This window comes from Phocoena phocoena, chromosome X (assembly GCF_963924675.1).
Source record: "Phocoena phocoena chromosome X, mPhoPho1.1, whole genome shotgun sequence".
In the NCBI taxonomy this organism is placed as follows: Eukaryota; Metazoa; Chordata; class Mammalia; order Artiodactyla; family Phocoenidae; genus Phocoena; species Phocoena phocoena.
In genome coordinates this window covers 1,288,024-1,294,023 of record NC_089240.1, presented here as the reverse complement: position 1 = coordinate 1,294,023, position 6,000 = coordinate 1,288,024, and positions in this window count along the sequence as shown.

The window sequence follows — 6,000 nt, the reverse complement described above, 5'->3', positions numbered from 1 at the left end:
GAGGGTTCCCTTTTCTCCACACCCTCTCCAGCATTTATTACTTGTAGACTCGTTTGATGATGGCCATTCTGAACGGTGTGAGGCAATAACCTCACTGTAGTTTTGATTTGCACTTCTCTGATAATTAGCGATACACATCTTGTGCCTCTTGGCCATCTGTCTGTCTTCTTTGGAGAAATGTCTATTTAAGTCTTCCGTCCGTGTGGCATCTTGATGACACTTTCTAGATAGATTTTCTTCCATGGTCTTAAAAAAATAACCACACTCTTGGCCTTCCTAATGATTCAGGTTGACATGGGGTTGTTGTCCCCGCTGATGGGTCCAGGTTTTAAAATGTTGGTCCTACTCCAATAAGGAACATACTCAAAAGTCTTGGACGTACGTCAAGCCGTGAGAATCTTAGACTCGTTGCTAGCCCAGCCTTCTAGACAGCTCATGGGTGCCCAAGATGCCTTACTTCTCTCAAATGCCTTCAAGGGGAAAGAAAAGGGTCCTGACTTCGTGGGTTTCCATGTTTCTTTTTCTTTCCCCTTCATTCCTGCTCTGCTCAAGGTCTGTAGGGTTGGATTGTGGTTCCTCCCAGAGCTATGTCTACATCCTAAGCCCTGGTTCCTGGGAATTGCAGCCTTATTTCAGAAAAGGGTCTTTGCAGATGCAGTGATGTCCAGAATCTCAAGATGAGGTCATCTCGGATGAGGGTAGACTCTAGAAATCCAATGACTCATGTCCTTAAAACAGACGAAAGAGAACACACGTGTAGAGAAGGTCATGTGAAGACAGGCAGGGATTGCAGTGACGCGTCTACAAGTCTAGGAATGCCGAGGCTGCCAGCAGCCCCCAGAAGCCGGGAGAGAGGTGTGGAGCAAATCCTCCCTCACGGCCCTCAGAGGGAACCCTGCCAACACCTTCATCTTGGACTTCTGTCCTTTAGACTGTGACACAATACATTTCTCTTGTTTTAAAGCACCCAGTTTTTGTACATTATGTGATAGCATCTTCAGGGAACTAACAGAAGCGCCAACACGAGTTTTTTTTTCTCTTAGAGGACTCTCCTAATCCCACAGCAATCACTTCCCTATGTGCAAGGCCATCTCCTTTTCTGACGCTTCTGTTACGGATGTCATACATGTGTTGTGTGTGCACGGATGCTTCACTGTTCCTTCACAACGGTGAGAAGGAAGGGGAGCTCTTAGTACTTCTCGCTTAATTTTTCTTACGCGTGGAAAGATGTGCACCCGTGTCTACAGAGGGGATGATTCGGCAGGTGCTCGGACCACGATGTATCCCGCTTGGTTGGAAGTCTCTGCCACGGACCGGAATGTAGTAGTCACAGGCAATTAATTCTTCCTGTGAGTGGCCCAAGGTTACTTCTAACGTCCTCAGTGGTCTCTCGCAAGATGGGATACGTTTCCCTCCGTCAGGCCCTGCCCTCTGGTTCCTGGTGGGACTTGGCTACGTGGAGCCTGGCGTCCTCAGCCCCTTAACTCTCCCCGGCAGCGGAACTGTGTGGTTGACGGGTATTGATCAGCTTTCCCTGGGGTGATGCTGAGTGAAGCCGACATTTTGTGGTTGCCATGGAGCTTGGAAGGCTCTACTTCGCGCCATGCTGATGGCAGAAGACGAGAGACACCCAGACACGCACATAGGAAAGCATTTGAGAGATCGGTCATAAAAACTCCCCATTTCTATTTAGACGGAGAGATTACTGTAAGACTGTCTCAGACGGCTCAGGTTCGGGTGTCCATTTAGAAGACCGAACAGTGTTCTAAATTCTCTGTGTTCCTTGAGAAACGCCTTGGGTGTTGGGGAAAGAGGAGGCAACCACGTGTCCGCAGGAATATTCTGCAGGTTTCCTGCGGTCAGAAAGCTAGAAAATAGAACACAAAGTCGACCCACCCACGCGTACTTGCTTTCCTGGACTTGGAACGGGCCATCAAAATCCATCGAGCATAATCCATGGAGTAGAACGGACGAACCAGGCTGACTTTTGGAGACTGTCTGCCTAGGTTAAAGGATTCCTGTGTCCCCAGATGACTGATGACCCCAGCAGATGGATCATTGTGCAGTTCCCACAGTGATGAGAAAAAAACTGGTTAAGATGGAGTGATACAAACCTCTAGGGAGGTGTCCACGAGATTCCGAGGTTATGCTAATTGGAACAGAGAAGGATGGACATGTTTACTTGGGGACTTGGAACAGTTATCACGGGCAGTTGTCACATGTTCAGGGGAAAAAAGGACTGTCTACACAAGGGAGCGTCCTGACAGTGTAGGCAGCTATGGGATTGGAGGAAGAGTTGTCATATGAATTGGGTCCCTCCTTGACTCTTTGGCCGTCTCCCAGTTTGGGAATCAGACTATAAAGTTTGAAATATTTTTCCAAAATCATTTAAAACTGTCTGGCTAGAGGCATGGCTGACAAAAAATCTGGATTTCTAGCTGGGACAGAACCTCATGACATGTCAACAATCGACGGTGTCATCTTAGTGTTTATGTCCAGAGCTTAAAAATCTCAAACTAGGACAGAAATTCGAATGATTCCGTGGTAAAAGACCTTCACCTCAACTGATTTCATCTCCTGCTGGCTGGAGTCTGCCATTCAAGAAAATAACTAAAAAAAGACCTGAGAGTGGATACCTCATATATATATATATTTGCACTCAGCTCTCTGTTGTCCGCATTAGACAAACCTGAGGGTCCATGGTGTGATCGCAGCACCATTCCGAAAACCCAAGAAGGAACCTCTAATTCTGTGTCTGCCACAGTTTGGGAATCCTACCCGCTTTTGCAGGTTCTACCAGCACAAGTGTGTCGCGTGTTCTTTGTTCTTCATGGCGAAGGGCCCTGGTATCTTAGCTCCTACGGTATTTTCTAAAGGAATGCAGCACGTTGATCCACACCCCGCCCGCTAAGCCTTATTCTCGCGCAGTTTTCCATCCAGCCACGTCCTTCCGTTTCTCCTCCTGCAACCCACTGCCACCGCTTATTGTGCGATTAGCAGATTTCCCCAAAAGCTAAAAGAAGCCTTTGCAGACTGAGGAGAAACCCGTGAGGGCTGAGGGACAGGGGGCTCTTTGTCAGATCTGCGGCAACCCCAAGCCAGCTCATCCTCTACCACGCGCTTCTGTGTAAGAAGCTCCTGTGTGTGGGCACTCCCGTCACAGACTGTGGCTTTGTCGTAGGACGGGACTCAGGACACGGCTGGAACAGAGTGTCTTACTCTTTAAGAATAATACCACACCCAGAGCGTAAAACTTAAGACCTTCCTTGGAAATTCACCCCACAACCTAATAATTTTTTTTATTAATTTATATTGGAGTGTAGTTGATTTACAGTGTTGTGTTAGTTTCTGCTGTACGGCAAAGTGAATCAGTTATACATATACCCACTCTTTTTTAGAGTCTTTTCCCATATAGGCCATTAGAGAGTATTGAGTAGAGTTCCCTGTGCTATACACTAGGTCCTTATTAGTTATCTATTTTATATATACTAGTGTGTTTATGTCAATCCCAATCTCCCAATTTATCCCTTCCCCCCTTACTCCCTGGTAACCATAAGTTTGTTTTCTACATCTGTGATTCTATTTCTGTTTTGTAAATAAATTTAGTTGTATCATATTTTTTTAGATTCCACATATAAGTGATACCACACGATTTGTCTTTCTCTGACTTCACTTGGTATGATAATCTGTAGTTGCATCCATGTTGCTGCAAATGGCATTATTTCTTTCTTTTTTATGGCTGAGTAATATTCCATTGTATTTATGTAGCACATCTTCTTTATCCATTCTTCACTTGATGGACACTTAGGTTGCTTCCGTGTCTTGGCTATTGTAAATAGTACTGCTGTGGATATTGGGGTGCATGTGTCTTTTCGAATTATGGTTTTCTCCGGATACATGCCCAGGAGTGGGATTGCTGGGTCATATGGTATTTTTAGTTTTTTAAGGAACCTCCGTACTGTTCTCCACAGTGGCTGCACCAATTTACATTCCTACCAACAGTGTAGGAGGGATCCCTTTTCTCCACACCCTCTCCAGCGTCTGTTGTTCGTAGATCTTTTGATGATGGCCACTCTGATGGGTGTCTGGTGACACCTCATTATAGGTTTGATTTGCATTTCTCTAATAATTAGTGATGTTGAGCATCTTTACAGCCATCTCTATATGACCTAATAATTTTAATGGGCCAGAATTTCTTCTTCATCTCTAAACTAAAACCGCACGTACAGGGACTTCTGTGGTGGTGCAGTGATTAAGAGTCCGCCTGCCAATGCAGGGGATATGGGTTCGAGCCCTGGTCCTGGAAGATCCCACATGCTGCGGAGCAACTAAGCCCGTGCGCCACAACTACTGAGCCTGCGAGCCACAACTACTGAGCCCGCGTGCCAAAACTACTGAAGCCCACGCACCTAGAGCCCGTGCTCCGCAACAAGAGAAGCCACCTCAACGAGAAGCCCACGCACCGCAACGAAGAGTAGACCCCGCTCACTGCAGCTAGAGAAAGCCCGCACGCAGCAATGAAGACCCAACGCAGCCATAAATAAATAAATAAACAAATAAATAAGTGTATTTAAAAAAAAATATATGTACAAGTGCAGCTATTCAATGAAAACAGTACCCTTTTCTTCACCAAATTCCTAGCTCCATTTCTGTGCCATCCAGTCCCAACACAATCCCTTGCTACTTGCCCGTGGTGACTTCTAGTCACAAGGATGGATGGATGAACCCGTTTGTGATGTGTTTGCTGCCCTATGTCCTCCGTCGTCTTCGGCGTCTGATCCACTGGCTGCCCCATCCTCTCGCAGCTCCCAGTCTGGGCTGCCATGATTCTGCTCCATCTTGGGACCACCTCCTTCCCCTCTGCTTCATGTCCTCTTGATATCTGTCTTCCTGCCGTTTCTCTTTTCTTTCCCCGAAGTGTGGGTCTCAGGCTCTAACTTTGCTAACAGTACCCTGCCAACCATAGTTAATGGAGCCAAGATGCAGCCATCAGCCACAGCAGCTCAGAATTCATTGGCATATGTGGTGCCCTTGACCTTCTGTTGCTGCTCCATGGGACCTGAGGCCATGGGAAGACTTCTGGCTTTGGTCCATTCACATGCAACCATGTCTGATCTAAACGAACAACACTGTTTTAAATTTCTTCCTCCAACTCTTTTTCCCAGTGAGTTCTTCTAGCACAGCTTTGGTGGATCCTTTCTCCGACTTATATCTGAGTACAATCGCACAGATGCTCACCACACGTCTAAAGCTATTTCAAAATTAGCGGATGGGGCCACCTAAGTGTTTTAGTTTCCAGATGGCCACGCCACAGATGACTCATGCTTACTCCTGTCATTTTTCCCGGAAGGGCAAAGTAACAGAAATGAATATTTCTATGCCTGTACTTGTTCAGGACAGTAAGTTCCTCTGGAGAAAAACCAGTACTTGTTGAAGGAAAGTTAAAGGAGAGAAAGAGACCTTATTCTGTTCAGTTTCTGTTAATCGATTCCCAAGGAACCATGGCATGACACACAACAAATGAGTTTAGGGGGATGAAGCTGCGCTGAAAATCACTTAGGAGGCTCAAACCAGACCAATTTGTTCCGAGGCCACTTAGAGGCTGTCTCACAAGGAGGTTCGATCATCACTTCTCCTAGTTTCTAGGCCACCGAGAATGCTCCACTGCCCAAAGGAAATCATCAGTCGGAAGACTATCTTTCAGGGATAAAGAAGAGAGGGAGGGGCTTCCCTGGTGGCGCAGTGGTTGAGAGTCCGCCTGCCGATGCAGGGGACACGGGTTCGTGCCCCGGTCTGGGAAGATCCCACATGCCGCGGAGCGGCTGGGCCCGTGAGCCATGGCCGCTGAGCCTGCGCGTCCGGAGCCTGTCCTCCGCAACGGGAGAGGCCACAACAGTGAGAGGCCTGCGTAACGCATAAAAAAAAAAAAAAAAAAAAGAAGAGAGGGAAACAGTCATTTTGGGTCAGATTGTTTTCTCAGGAGGCTAAGTGGAGGCTCTG